Source organism: Equus przewalskii, chromosome 19, assembly GCF_037783145.1.
Source record: "Equus przewalskii isolate Varuska chromosome 19, EquPr2, whole genome shotgun sequence".
NCBI lineage: Eukaryota > Metazoa > Chordata > Mammalia > Perissodactyla > Equidae > Equus > Equus przewalskii.
In genome coordinates, this window is record NC_091849.1 from 63,763,601 (window position 1) to 63,779,232 (window position 15,632).

At 49.1% G+C, this 15,632-nt stretch overlaps 1 protein-coding gene across 50 annotated transcripts in view; it reads left to right on the forward strand.

The window, feature by feature from the left end:
* RIMS1 (regulating synaptic membrane exocytosis 1) overlaps window positions 1-15,632 on the forward strand; it is a 418,478-nt gene that overhangs the window by 392,832 nt on the left and 10,014 nt on the right. The window lies entirely within an intron of this gene.

Consider the following 15,632-nt stretch of genomic DNA (forward strand, 5'->3'; position numbering starts at 1 on the left):
AGTGGAGATTCCGAATTGAAACTCGGGACTCACTGAGATTGGAGATACCACGATGGGGGTGTCCCCCTTAGAGGTGATACTCCTGTCCATCAGGGGAGTTAGGGAGCTCCTCAGAGAAGCCCATGAACGTCTGCATCAACAGTGAATTCTGCAGAGAAACCCTGGCTAAGGGGCAGAAGAAAGAAGCATCCACTGGAAGGTGAAGAGAGACTGCAGAGCTGAGACGAGACCCGGAGCGCAGGCAGCCCTGGCTGTCCCTGTCTTTGCTCTGCTTCCTGCTGGCGTCCCACATCTCCAGGGGAGGGAACACCGCTGCCCGTCTGCTCTCCTCCTGCACTCGAGGATCTTGCTGCCAGAGATCCAAACAGATTTGCACTGAGGAAAGGCCAGTGTTTTTTTACCGTGAACTTTGAAAGTACAAATCAGGTAAGATAGATAAGAGATTCCAGATTGCAGGTGTTTCAGACATAAAGAATAAGAGATTCCAGACAACAGGGCATAGGGGTACAACTGTTGTGGTTACTTAACAGCCCATCGGGGGACCTTCGCCGCCACTGTCTTGAATGCTCTCCCTTCCTCGTCTGTCTGGCACGTCGTTATTAACCTTCAGGTGCAGCTCAGGCATCCCCTCGGTGGGAACTCGCTCAGCTCACCCCGGCAGACAAGCTCCCTTCGTCCTTCGTCCCATCGCTCCCTCAGGCACATTTGACGTCCTCCTCCTGCTGGAACAGAATCGCTTATGTGTTTTTCTCCCCCAGCACACTGCCAGCTCCTTTCGTCTTGAATCCGCAGTGTCCATAACAATCCCGTCTCATGTTTAATACACGTTTGGGAGGTGGAGGAGGGCTATGTAGCCTCGTGTGTGAGACGGTGTGTAGAGGGCAGACCCACGTGTGTTTATGAACTGTTTGTGGAAGGAGGAATTTGGGGAGTTTGCAAGTTTGAGTAAAATTCCAGAGAAACGAGGTGGAGAAGAGGGGGGGTAGTGTGTGGTGGGGACGCTGAGAGGAGGATGGGGTCTCCTGACCCAGCGAGGGAGGAGGGGGTGCCGCGGGTGGCGGTGTAGTGGGGAGGAAGACTGGGAGAAATCTGTCTCCCAGGAAAATAAAAGACAAAGGATGTGAGAGAAAAGATGCCTCTGCCTAAGAGGTTTTCTTGATGTGAAAAACTTGAAATTTTTAAACTATTTGTCAGTTTAACTTCAATGTAAAGCATTTAAAGTGCTTGTAACCGTGAAAATGCTCTTCTTTCCTTTTCGTGCATGAGTGTGCATGTGTGCGTGCATGAGTGTGCACATGTGTGTATGCACACGTGCACCTGTGTGCTTGCGTGTGTGTGATCCGGGCTCTGTTGTGGGCAGTGCTGGTGCAGAGTGGTCTGGAGTGTCACCTCCGTGTTCCCCCGCCCTGTGCTGTCCGGGTGTTGGTTACAGACGCGAGTTACTCAGAGTAGGGAGCCCTCAACAAGCTGAACGTATTTTGCAAACAGTGACACTTTATGAATGTAATTATCACACTGTGGGTTCTGAGGAAACCAGCAGATGACTCTCTGTATCAACACGACACTGCAGGGTCCTTGGGTGGGAAAGACAAAGGGAAGAGAGAGAGAAGCCTCTCGGCCTGCAGTCGAGATTGTAGCGCAGGTCTCCGTGGTATTTCCCTTCTGCAAAATTGGACGTCATTTCTCATCAGAACCCTGTGACGTGTCCCTAAGATGATTCTTTCCACCTGGGCCTTCCAGGGCTCCATCTTTTTTATTTCTTTTTGTTTTTGCCTTTAACTTAGTGAATGGTAGGTGAAGTTTCAAGTCCATAAAAGTGTTATTTCTCAGATTGATTTAGAACTTGACTGTTATTATCTTTCGAAAAATATGAACTTGTAGAGAAATGTGGCTTAAATTGACTTACCAAGAATTTAGCGTGCCAGGGACACACAGTCCTTTCTTGCTTTGTACTTTTCAGGGGCAATTTCAAGAAGCATTACTGAGAGCCTTTCACTCGAGTGCTTCAGAAGTAGATTTGAAGCAAAACCTCCCAGTCTCTAGGAGAATTTCTCTGGCCTCTGTCTGGTCTGCAGGAATTGGGGCCCCTTCATGGCAAGGACGCTCTACATGGCTTGTTCAGGTCGCACCACTGGTTCCATAACAGTCCGTCTTAGCAGAGATGCTGTCGTGGAGCTGGGCTCGGCCTGGTAAAGCGTGAACAGATCGGGGCTGACGTGCGTTCTCTCGGAAACAAACAGGCCCAGGGATAAAGGCCAGTCCACTCCCTGCCTCACTGCTCTTACCAGGAGGCTGTGCTTTTCTCTTCTTGTTCCAAAATGAGAATTGAAGTTCCATCCACCGTGAAGGCCAGACAGAGACCTGGGAGCAGAGAAAACCGGGCTCCGATCTTCACTGTGACACGAGGGGCGGCGAGACCACACGCTAAGGACCCTGGGTCTTTTAAACCAAGGGTTTCGACAAGTTCGCTTTTCTTTTAAGTTCCGGAGCTAAGTTTCAGCTCAGTTTTAGTCTGAAGTGGATCACTTTAATCCACCTATGATGGACGTTTCAGGATTTCAGCTCAACGTTTATTTTTAGTGTTCTTTTCATCTTCATTGGATGTGGACTGAAAATAAGTATGGCCAAGATGAAATCAGTTTACTGCTTTAACATTGCATAAGCCTCAAAATATATTAACTGTTTAATATTCTTATAAATGTACTTCTCTGATGAAAAACTGTCAGGTTTTTTTTTTAGCTCATATCATAGTGTTTTCCTGTGGAACAGTTTTCAGCTCTACAATCTTGGCCGTGTCCATGTTCCCACTTGTCACTGTGTAGCGTCTTGGTCCGTTCAGGCTGCTGTAACAAACTACTGCAGACTGGGGGGCTGATAAACAGCAGAAGTTTATTTCTCGTGTTCTGGAGGCTGGGAGTCCAGGATCAGGGCTCCAGTGGGCTCGGGTTCTGGTGAGGGGCCTCTTCCCAGCTCATTCATGGCGTCTTTTTGCAGAAACCTCATGTGGCAGAAGGAGCAGGCAAGCTTCTTGAATCTCTAAGAGCGCTAATCTGCCTCATGAGGGCTTCACCCTCGAGACCTAGTCACGTCCTAAAAGCCCGGCCCCCAAATACCGTCACACTGGGGATTAGGTTTCAACATAGGAAATGGGGGGACACAAACATCAGTCTACAGCACGGGGCTAGACCAGAATCAGACATTTTTGTGTGGTTAACACCTGTTGCTTCTCTAACTCCTGGATTCATCAGGACTGTCACTGTTTTACGATCAAGTTCGTCAGGACGATGCCTTGAGAATACTAAGCGATATCTGGAAAGCTGAGAGGCAGATGGTAGTTGCCTTGGTAAGGATGTCACAGTACTGTCAATCATGTGTGCATAGTCCCTCTCCCCCATGTTGTTAACACATCCGCTCTGCTGCTGCCTCGACCTCTGTGCAGGCGCGTTCCGTGTTTGCTGCAGGATCTTTAAACGCTGTGCTTGATGTGGGTCAGTTCGTGCCTGACAGTCCCTGAGAAGCACGCACTGCCGGTCTGGAGGTCAGGAGACCTTGGTGGCCAGAGTGGCCCCTCACTGGCGTACATTTTAGGTTTTTATTGTATTTTTCAACGTCTTGTTCACGTAATTTTCTAAAGATGGAAGGTAGTGGGGTGAAAATTGAAGACCCCAAATTTTTAATGTTCTGTTTTGCCAATTTTCACCACCAAACGTTCTCTCTTTATTTCCTAAGGATTCTCTTTTGCTCTTTGTGCAACTTTATGTTTTGTTCACGCTTCTTCTAACACGGTCAGCAGGGAAGCAGCCAGCCAGCAGCTTCTCAAATCTCTGAAGCCCACGGGTCCCAACGAGCCCTTTGTAGTAAGTTACCGTCTGGCCGGCCGGCTGGTCATGGGGTCCTCGCTCTTCCAGGGCACACGGCCCACCCCTTCACTCCCAGGACCTGTGGCAGCCTCGAGTTACCCCCCATCGCTTCACTGGCCCATTTGCTGCTTATGTTCATGCTCCGAGGTGTCGGCTGGTCTCAGTGGCAGCCCGGGTGAAGTTGAGCATCTCGCTTTCCGAGGACCAGCGGGTCAGTCACGTGGTGCTTATGGCCACCCTCACTCTCCCAGTCTTTTCGCTGCAGGAAAATTGCTCTCTCTCTCTCTGTCTCTCTTTCTTTCTCTCTCCCTCTGCCTCCTCCCCACTTATGAATTCATTCCCCTCTTTCCTCTCAGAATCTGAAAAATTTCCCCTGAATTTACTAACTTAACTCCTTCTGTGCCTACCAGCTAATCTTGATACTTGTCCGCTCCCATTAAACCATAAATTACCTTTCTGATCACTATAGCTATAACTGTTACATATAGAGAGAGGATCACAGATAAATATAACTGTTTTTTTAATTTTAATTCCCATCCCCTAGAGTAGGTACGTCAGCCGGGTGTTAGAGAAAGAAAGGAAGCTGATGAACTAACTAGTATCCACCTGGGTTAGTGGGTAAGCAGAGACTCAAATAGACCTCCCGTTGTGTGATGACAAAGCGAAGTGGAACATTTCCAGACGATCATTTGGGGAGAGTACAGCCACTGTGAGGAGTTCTCACTTTTTCCATTGCTTTTGCTCCCTCTGTGATGACACAGAATCTCTTGGGGTCGTGTGCAGGTCTCCTGGGAAAGGTTTGGGCGGGACACGGCAGTGGATCGTGTCGTAAGGAAGATGCCACCCGTGTGGGACCTCTGTGGGATTTTCTGGCTGCTTCCTCCCTGGAAGTTGGCTAGTGAACTTGTTTGTTATCTTCACCTACTGCATTGACAGTGTCCCGTCTGCCAATAAAATTCTGCATGTCCTTATTAATAAAAAGGACACTGGATTATTTCAAAAAGCTGCCAGTAGTAAAGATAGCTCTTTGACCTCTTGTGTTTCTTAGCTCTTAATTTTAGAAATGCAAGAGAAGAGAGATGGCCGTTCGCATACCTGAATCTACTTTCTGTTTCTTCTGACAATTCTGGGGTTAAAAAAATGTCTGTATGATTTCCAGTTTTGTAGTCTCAAAAAGACTGGTCCTGTTACCCCAGTTGTCTTTGGAATCTCTGCTTAAATCAAATCTTAGCAAACAGTGCTTTCCCATTCTGTTAAAAATCCATAGAGAAAAGCTGGATTGTGTGAGGGTGGTGGGCAGGTGTCACAGGACACGGTCTGTCCTTGAAGTGCATGCTGTTCCTGAGCCTCTTGTCTGCTGCCCTGCTCCTACTCCCCACCTGCTTTCCTGGGGGGGACATTCCCTCTGGTCTACAGCCTTCGTGGTCCTCAGTGTGCAACATGCAGCTCCCAGCCAGGGGGACGGAGAAGTGCGGGTTGCATCTTCAGAGAGATGCACGCCCAGGAGAGCTGTGACCGTGCACAGCCCCTCCCTTCTTCCTGGGCCCCAGTTTCCTGAAATGATGGGAGGTCAAACTGTGGAAGACAGTAGGATGGTGTGACTCACATAGGACTTCCTTGAGGTTTTATCATCAAAATTCATCACAAGTTTTTCAGAGTTGTACCAAAACTCCATACAACAAAACCCAACAGATTTTGTACAATGATAATCCTTCAAGTGGATCAAAATAAGAGATTCATTGTATTATGACGCATGAGACAATTTTATACCTGAGAGACTCTAGGCTTGCCCAAGGCCCGATCAAGAAATGGAGGCCCACGTACTGTATGTCAATTAAAAGTTATAAGCCAAGCTAACAAAAAGGCAAATAAAAGGTCTTTTAGTTTCCTACCTTTAGAAAACTATCTTTGTAATAACTGAGAGGCTGAGTTTGGGTTTAGAATTCCAACTGCTTGGAGTCCTGTGCTGAACTTGGCTGCCCCCATCCTGCTGAGACCTGACTCCCACCCCTGGTCCCGCCTGCTGGCTCTGCCCTGCGCCTCAAGGGACCTCGCACAAGTTCAAGTTCTGCCTCACCTGCTTGGACTTCGGGGTTTGCACATTAGCGGTGCTGTCCACCTTCAGGAGGCCAGACCCCAGAGAGACACAGGGGCCGGCCCTGTATGTGGAGCTGGTCCTCTCGGTCCCTCCTGGTCTGTGGGGAAGCGAAGGCGCCTGCTCTGTGAACGAGAGGCCCTGAGAGGGCAGAGCAGGGCCCCTCCAGCACCAGCAGAGGGTGTGAAAGGGGCCACACGATGGCCCTTTCCCGGCTCCCTGAATGCAGTGTCTTCTCATTAACTGTCTGTGTGAACTAACTCACTTTGTAATTTGATATTTGTCAAATTTTATTTTATATGCAGACCCTTTATATCCATGCAGTTTGTTAGGAAATTGTGGCTAATGCTGCTATGATAAACGTGTATGACTAAGGATGGGAGGGAGTCGCAAATTCTCCTCCGTGGAACTCTGCCCTTAAGAGCTGGTCAACCCATTGCATTCCACCCCTGTGGTGCTCGTACGGTCAGTGTTTATTCCTGCCTCTCGGTGAGGGTCTTGTGAGTTGCTCTAAGGTGACACCTCCCTCCCTCCATGCAGACGTGCTCATGCACACGTGCTCTCGGCCCCCACGCTGGACCGGGAAGACCAGAAGCCTGGATACGTACATGAAGCCCTGCCCTTCTGCTGGTCCAGGCGCACTGAGTCCCCCAAGTAAGAAGCTACCCAGTTGCCCTCCTCACCTGTGAGTGAGCATGCCCGGTGCTGCGACCCTGAGTGTCGGTGTGGGCTCCTGTCCCTGTGAGGCAGGGCCAGGTGTGCCCCTGCCTCAGACTCTCAAGGGCCCCTGTCTGCCTCTGTAGGCTGCCCTGCTGGGGCGCCCAAAAGGAGTTTCCCATGTGCCATGTGGCTCACGTTTCAAATCAGACCATCCCAATTCTGATGGAAATCCGTCCAATTTGTTGCAAGAAATGTGAAAAGCACAGAGAACCCACTTGTTTTCTTTGTGACCTTGAGCTCTCTTTTCTGCCCATCACCACAGTGCAGCCCGGTCACCACTACACCGTAATCAGGAGCTTCGTGTGTGCGTCTGTTTCAGAGGATTGAACTGCTGCCGGGTGGGGCGGGGGGCGGCGCTCTACTGCTTGTGCCCTGCAGGGGGCCTTGGACAACGACGACGCCTGAAGAACATTATTTATGGCTGGGTCCCCCTCTCTACCCGGCACCCTCTGAGGCTTCTTCAGAAAGTACAATGTCGTTAACTCTGTTGTTGAAAGAGGAGCTTATCCTTCCAAATATGAACCTACAGAGGACTAATTCAACAGCCCACACCCATCACTAGTGGAAGAATTGAGAGTGCTCCCCACAAAACTACTGCTTTATTTTTAAATCCACAGCAGGTTTTTATTTAGAATACTATGTGCTGTGATACAGGATAGGCTGCTGTAACACGACAACCGTGGATATAGCGGCTTAATCGAGACTCTCACTCATAGTCCTGGTGGACAATCCAGTCTGGGGCCAATAGAGTGGCTCCATCATGTCAGGGATCCCAGCTCTGCCAGATCCAACAAGTGCTCCCATCCTGAGGCCCAAAGTAGCTGCTGCAGCTCCCACCATCATGTCCCCCTGCCATCAAGATGGGAGAGGGAAAGGGAGATGTGGGCGGTCCTTCGCTGGGAGGATGGGGAAGTTCTCTCACCGAGAAAGGGCAAGAATGGACACTGGGGCACCAGTAATCCCTCTGACACATTGCCACGTAATTATGCTCCATTCTGAAGAGCATTTTGAGTAAATATGAGGCACAGAGATTTGTGCCCTGAGTAGAGTGAGGGAGTTAGCATCCTCATCTTGGAGGTGTAGTCTGTGCGAAATCCTTTGAGGTCTTATGATGATGCGTGGCCTTAAACAGGTCCTGGACACAGTCCTGACTGCTTTACATGGATTCTCTCATTTCCTGCTCAGGAGGGTCCTGTGTCTCAGTACCATCAACCCCGTTTCATAGCGGAGGAGAGTGAGGCGCAGAGAGGCACAGAGAGCCGAGCCGCTACCCGACGGCACAGAGCTAGGGGGACTCGAATCCCAACGCTCCGACCCAGAGCTGCCCCTGGGCTGTTCCTGGCCAGCCAGCACGGGGAGCATTCTCTGCCTTTTGAAATGGGTGGAGGGAAGATTCCCTGAAGAAGTGAAAATTAAAAAACAAAACCCCCTGAAACACACAGTGAGACATTTGCTTCTTCCTGGGTTCAGCCTGAAGCTCCGTTTTATTTTACAGTCAGGATGGTAGATGTAAGTAGGTGTTCTGGGTTTACACTCAGCCAGGAAACCGGCTTCGTCTCAGGTGTTAATTCAGGGCAATGGACAGGAAAGGAAACAGATCTGCTCTAAACGTGGTATATTTACTGCTCCTGGGCAAGTAAATCTGAGGCCTTATTTTCTGAACGTCGGGAGTCGTTACTCAGTGATTTAGGTGTATCCTTGTGACGCTCCAGACGGCTCTTTAATCCAGGCGTGCTGAAACTGGTCCGGCGGTTTCTGGGGCTTCCTCTCACCCTCAGACCATTTAGGTGGTTATTTGCCCCTGGAGCTTGAGCTGTGTTCAAACCATGACGTTATTGACTAAGAAGATGATGTTAGAGAGTTAAAATGACAGCACACCCTCCTGAGATGAGCCGTCTGCCAGGGCCGCCCCCACAAGTGCCACAGAATGGGCTGAAGCGGCAGACTTCGTGTTCCCGCAGGTCTGGAGGCTGGACTGCAGGTGCGGGGCGCAGGGTCGGTGCCTCTGAGGCCCCTCCTCGGCCTCCTGCTGCCTCCTGCTGAGTCCTAAGCCCCCGTCCTGCAAGCTCTCAGTCATTGGGCCTCATTCTGCTGTCACCCCCTCTGCACAGGCCTGTCTCCAAGTACAGTCATATTCTGACATCTTGGGGGTTAAGACCTCAACACATGGATTTTGGGGGAAATAATTCTGTCCGTAACTCTAGACACACTTGGGAGACACCGAGGCTGTGCACTCAAGGTTTACAGGAGTGAGACATCCCCCACCCTCAGGGCTTTGACCAAAACAGGGTGTGGCACAGGTGGTATGTTTCAGTGACCATAAACATCTTTCCTGAAATATTTTTGGAAGTCTTATTATTATGCAGATTATTTAAAAGACCCTCTGGAATGGCTCTTGCTTACATTTTCACCTGCTGGGCAAGAGGAAAAATCTACATCACATTAGCAAACGTTCTGCTGAAAAGATGGAGTGATTGAGTGAGCTGACCAGAGATTGAAATGTTCCTTTGAAGGAAACGAGCGTCAAAGGAATTTTTCTACCCATTTCACAAAAATATTCTGAATGATACTATTTTTAACCTATTGACCTCTGTATTTCTTTCATTAAAATCTCTTTGGAAAATGGGGAGAAGAAAGGGGGATAGTCGATGCTATGGCTTCAGGACGGACCTGGAGAATAAATGAGGGAAATCATAAAAGTCAGAGCCCTTAGCAGTTTTCTAAGTCTTCAGACCTATGAAGTTTTTACCAGTTGTACCTATCTGGGATGAAATAGACTCAGAGGCCTTGGCACAACACAGAGGGAACATTTTTGTTTGTTTTAAAACTAAGAATGATAATAATCGTGGCACTCAGGTCAGACAACCTCATAAAAGTTCTGACTGTGTAGATACCACCATGCTGGACGCATGTGCCCTCAAGAAGGGAGGACTGCTGGGCACTTTCTTTTGAAGGATGATTGTCGGAGACCGTGGCAGTATTGCTGTGTCATGTCTTCTGTAATACATGGTACACACAACTTCGTGTGGATTGAATTGGCATTGGGAAACAGAGGCCTTGAGATCCTGAGCCCAGCATTAATACAGCAGCCGCCCCAGCGATGTGTGGAGCAGCTCGGGAGGGTCTGCTCAGAGGTCCTGTGGGACTGACGGCTCCTTGGCTGGGGCTCTGGCTGGCTCCCCGGTGGGTGTCAGGCCTCCCCATGCTCCCCGCCTTCTCACCAGCTCACCGTCTCCACTCCTGAGCCCTGGTCCCTCTGGAAACATGGCTGTGTCCAGGGACGACACTCTTTGTCATCCAGGACCTTTAAGCAGACCACTCTTTTGGCCTAAAATACAAATCCCCCTTCACCGTCTGCGCAGAGTTAAAATTTCCTCTGAAAATTGCAGCGATGCCAGTGATAGCCTCTCTGTGAGCCCAGCACCGTCAGCTTGACCACATCGACGCCACTGTGTCTGAGCGCCAGATATGGCCGATGCGTCTTAGCGCCTGTTTTAGGGATGATCATGAACGCCAGAGGTGTCTTCAGGAACTGAAACGAAGTAAAGGAAGGGAGATCTGCACTTGTTGCCTCACAGTCTCCCCTCGTGATCTGGCCTCGTGGTCTCCGCCTCGTGGTCTGGCCTCGTGGTTTCCGCCTCGTGGTCTGGCCTCATGGTCTGGACTCGTGATCTGGCCTTGTGGTCTGGCCTCGTGGTCTCCCCTCGTGGTCTCCACCTCATGGTCTCGCTTGTGGTCTGGCTCGTGGTCTGGCCTCGTGGTCTCCGCCTCGTGGTCTCGCTCATGGTCTGGCCTCATGGTCTAGCCTCGTGGTCTGGCCTCGTGGTCTGGCCTCGTGGTCTCCCTTCGTGGTCTCCCCTCATGGTCTCCATTCATGGTCTCCCCTTGTGGTTTCTCCTCATCATCTGGCCTCATGGTCTCCCCTCATGATGTCCCCTTGTGGTCTCCTTTCATCTCCCCCTCGTGGTCTGGCCTCATGGTATCCCCTCATGCTCTCGCTAGGTGATGTGCTCACTCAGTGGCCCAGCCACAGCCGGCTCACCTCGCTGTCTGAACTGTTCTCTCTTCCCTTCCCTTCCTCTCTCCCTGGTATGGAATTTACATGCGATAAATGCCTGAAGCCAAATGCAGGGGAAGCACGCCCTCTGTGGTGCACATCACTGAACCTCGATTGAGCTCGTCCTCGGCAGTCTGTCCTGCCAGGCTGGCAGCAGGCTGGGTCAGGGCTTCTTTTTTGACTCTCTGTACACAGCACTGGGCCCAGAGGTCTTGGGAATCGTTTGTTGATTATGTAAGTAAGGGAACAAATGAACAAAACACATGTTAACCATAGCAACTTTTCTCTCTAAAAATAACTGAATTTTGTTACTGTGCATATAATAAAAGGTTACGACCAATCTCAGTTGTTGTCTTCAGGGGTAGCCAAAAGCTTACCCTTACGCCGTGGTTCTTCTTTGTGAGTTAACAGGACATTATTGCATTTGTCTTTTGCACCCAAATTGCCTAATCAGTTGGGTGATATTCTGTTAGTGATTTTCCAGTTCAAGGATGGAATTGACTATGCGTTTGGCGTTAGAGACTGTTTCCCTGGAAGATGATTTATCAGACATTATCTGTCTTTATCCCCTCTCCAACCAATAATATTAGACTTAAAAATGTTGGGTTTTACCCTGTGCATTTAATCATTCCGTCTGCGTAGAAACAAGCTCTAATGTTGCACATCTTGGAAAACAGCCATCTCCCCCAATCCTGTGTGGGTCTCAGGTACCAGCTCTCAGTCACACCAGGCCTTTCCAAACCACCATAGGAGCCACCTCCGCGTCCTCATCGCTCCTTCTCCTGACAGGACATCCCTCTGGCTCCCAGCACTCCTTCCTTGAGAAGTCAGTGACCGTGGAGCCCAGCACTATCCTCACTTCTGTGTCTGTTTCTTACTAAAATGCTAAGTAGAAGTCAACACTATGTTTTTACTTCTTGGAGCTCTTTATTCTTCTGATTTTGTGATACCTATTTTTCTCTGTTCCTCAAAGGCTAACTTGCAACCCCTTAGTGGCGGTGACTTTCTTCTGGACCCTACAGCTGGGAGGACCTTGAGCTCCAGTCTGTGTACTCTTCTCGTCTCTATCCACCCTCCCTCCCTATTACCTTTGGTGCTGTAGATTTTAATTCCATCTGTATGCCAGCATAGCCTGCCTGTCCGTCTGTCTGTCCCTCTGTCCTGACCTTGTGTGGTCCTGACTCATATAGACACTTGCTGCTCTACTCTTGACTGAGCTTTTAAGGAAATCTCTCATATGGCCGAGAGAGCTCAAAATGTCCACCCTACAATGAACTCCTCTCCCTTTTCAGGAAAGGACACTGTCGTTCAACTAGTTCTCCTAACTGAAACCTTGCAGGTTATTGATGGATTCTCTTTTTCTGAACTGCTTAAACATCCTTTAGAGCAGACGCTTCGGCTCCACTTCAGGATACATCAAAGCCCACCCCCCTGCCTCGTCTCCACTGCTCTTCCCCTGACCTAAGCCCCCATTCGTCTCTCCTCAGTAGGAAAGCAGCTTTCCAGTCTTCTGCCTGCTGCCACTTCCGGTTCCTACAGTTTATCTTCCAAATGTTATGGATTTTCCAATTTTTAATGTGTTTTTGAATGTAGAATAATAAGATATGTTAAAATATACTAGATTTCCAATTCTTTTGTTCTTTGTATAATACTTGGGACAGTGGTTTCAAGTCAAAGGTTTCCCATCGTAATTTGCTAGTAGAATTCGTGTCTTCATCAAGTTAATGATTCTTCAGTGGATACAAGTAATTTTTAGATAGTGGCAGTGTCCTTAATACACATGATAGTATTTTCTAATACTTAATGGTTTAATGCATTATGGTGATACTAGGAAATATTACATATATTAGCATATATTTATGCTTTAGTTACAGCATAGATAGAGAGATGGACACAGATAATTATATGCATTTGTACTTGCATGGAATGTATGTGATTTTAACAAATTTTTCAAGTGAACTTGCAATCCCATATGAGAATGTATAAATGAAAAGTCTGTGCAGCCAAATCATCGATCCATTTGTAGAATAAATGAGATAAGACTTTGTGTTTTCCTAAACCGATGTGTAATGGAACAGTCGCAGGACTGAGATTCTGGAAATCAGACTCTAGCCCCATTCAGCCGCTGGCGTGCTGTCCAGCATCATTACACTCCCCGGAATGGAGGCTCCGTGGGGCGGGCATTTTTGTCCTTCGTTCCTCACTATTTCCCCAGCATCTGGGAGACACCGGGCCCAGTGCAAGTGCCGAGCAAATCTTACTCCTCAGATCACAGTTTCCGCGTCTAGGAAGTGGCGTTCCTTCCAACCCCACATTCCGAACTATATTAGAGCCCTTATGAGTTTAAATAAGACAGATTCACAGCCAGAACTGTTGACCCAGCTTCTACCTGGCCCTTGTAAGGTCGTTTAGCCCCACACCAGCCTGTCAAATTATGTTTTTTCAAAGTACCAAATTTTTACATTTTGGAAGCTATTAAGGTTTAGATCTGCTCGAAGATATCCCCTTCTTTAAGGAAACTTGATATCCCAATTAGAAAATACAACAAGCTATTAAAGACTCTTCATTTTTTAATTTTTTCTTTTTACTCATTGAACAAATGTGTGCTGAGTGACCACTGTGTGAACCTGTGTTAGGAAATGCAGGAGAAGTCGGCAGGGTGGCCCACTTCTGTCACCTGGCCCCCAGGAGCTCCCACAGCCCTGAGACCTCAGGCCACACAGGCTCTCAGCCAGAGCCCCATCTCCATGGAAAGCCCAGGGGAAGCCTGGAGACCGTGTGCTACCGCCAGACAGCGCCCTGCTGACCACCGTCCTCATGGCCGGTCACGGCCACGGGACCAAGCCACATGGCGACATTCCCATTCTGTCTGGGCTGTGTCCTAGCGCCCTCCACGTGATGTCTCCGGAGACCCTGACCTTCCAATAAGCCAGTGCTGCGCTGCCTGCCCCTCTCTGTCCCTCTCCTGCCTGGTTTTCTTCCACCGCACTTGGCACAGGTATGTTGTCTGTCTGTCTGTCTACATGCCTTCACGGGACACACGCCGGGAGCTATGCTCTGTGACACAGGAATCTGTCATCCGTCAGTGTGTCCCCTGGAACATACTGGGACAGTGCAGGACACACAGTGGGTGCCCAGGAAATACTGTCAGAGGGATGGACAGACGGACGGATGAATAAATGAAAAACCGAACGGACACTCTACCCTGATCCTCCTCTCCGTTGACCTCCCACCGCTTCTGCTCCAGCCCTGCCATCAGCAAGGTCCTCATTATTTGCAGTGAGAACTGAGTGGTCCGTCCTGGCTTCTGCCTGGTGCCGCCCGGGTGAACGCTGTCCCGGCTCTGCTTGGCTCATGTCAGTAGTGTGTCCTCGGGGCTTGTCCCTGCCCCTCATGTGGATCTAGGGAGATGTACGCGTGGACGAAAAGTGGCTCCATCGCAGTGACTTCTTAAGGAACTACATCTGAGAAGGAGGCGCAGCATGTAACAAACACCAAGACAGAACCGAACTGGTCAGAATGGCCCTAAATGAAGTGACTTGTCAGATTCTGCAGAGACCTGTCAAGTGGGCGAGACAGAGACCAGAACAGGGAAAGGGAGAGAATTCCTGAGGCTTAGGTGGAAAAATGGGGGCGTCCATGTGAGTGTTGGCAGGAGTGTAAATTGCTGCAATGTTTCCAAAGGGCGATTTAGAAATAGCTGTTAGAATTAAGCAGATTCTTCCTCTTTCACTAGCCTTTCAATTTCTAGAAATTTACTCTGTGAAAACTCTCCTCTAACGGCTGGAAACATCCCAAGTGCTGGTCAAGAAGGAGATGGTTTGGTTATGAAACCACATAGCACACAGAGGAACAGTACAGTCATTAAAAAGAATAAATGTAGGATGCTTGTATTGTTTTAATTATGGTAAACAGGATGAGAAAAGTGCGTCTTAGTGTGTGTGATGTGATCCTGTTACCGAGTTTATATCGTGTTCTAGATCATGGGCTAACGGGGGCAACGTACACACGTCCCTCTCCTCGCAGAGATTAATCTTTGGTGGGACACGGACTATAAACAAGTAGAGGTTTGAGGGCAGATGGCGCAGTGCTGTGAAGGAATGTGGTGGAAATGGGAAACGTGGAGTGGTAAGGGCTGAGGAGCCGTGAGGATCAGAAACAGCCCCTCTCAGGCGGCGCCTCAGAGCAGAGACCTGGATGAAGGTGGGAGCCGGGGCCTGGAGCGTCCAGGACGGGCGGGGAAGACCGTGGCTGGAGGGCGCCGACCGTGTGGGAAGAGGGCAAAGGGCAGATCTGAAAGGCAGCATTTTATGGGCTGCGGTAACAATTTTCGATTTTCCTTTAATTTTGACAGTAAACCATCACGAGATCTTGAGCTGGGGAGTGACATATTCAGATTTACATTTTTGAGGAATCGTCATGGCTCTTATGTAGAGAATGTTCAGCATTGAGTCCGTATGGTATAACTGATTGTATCTTTCATCACACGATTCACAAAAGGCTGCAGTGACCAAGAGTGAGAGGAAATGTGCACCTGTCGGTGGTCAGTTTAGGGGAGTGGGCGCCGGCTCACAGGGTCATGAGGACTGAGAAGTTCCTGCATGTGCACACGTATGTGCAGTTTAGGTATGTGCTTATGTCTACAGAGTGCTTTTTCATATGTTATTAATAGGTATTAAATGATACTTTGTGAAAAATAGGAAGAAAATCAGAAACGCACGCAGGACGTGTGGATGGGAACGACGTGGCAGGTGCTGAGTTTAACCATTTGTCTAAGCTTTTAGCGTTGCCCTAATCAAAAGCATGTTTAGAATTTCATGTCCACGCTGTGGACAGAATCCCAGTTAGTCCTTTCCAGGGGCTCAATGTCTGCTCTGAACGTAGAGTTTGTCAGGAAAAC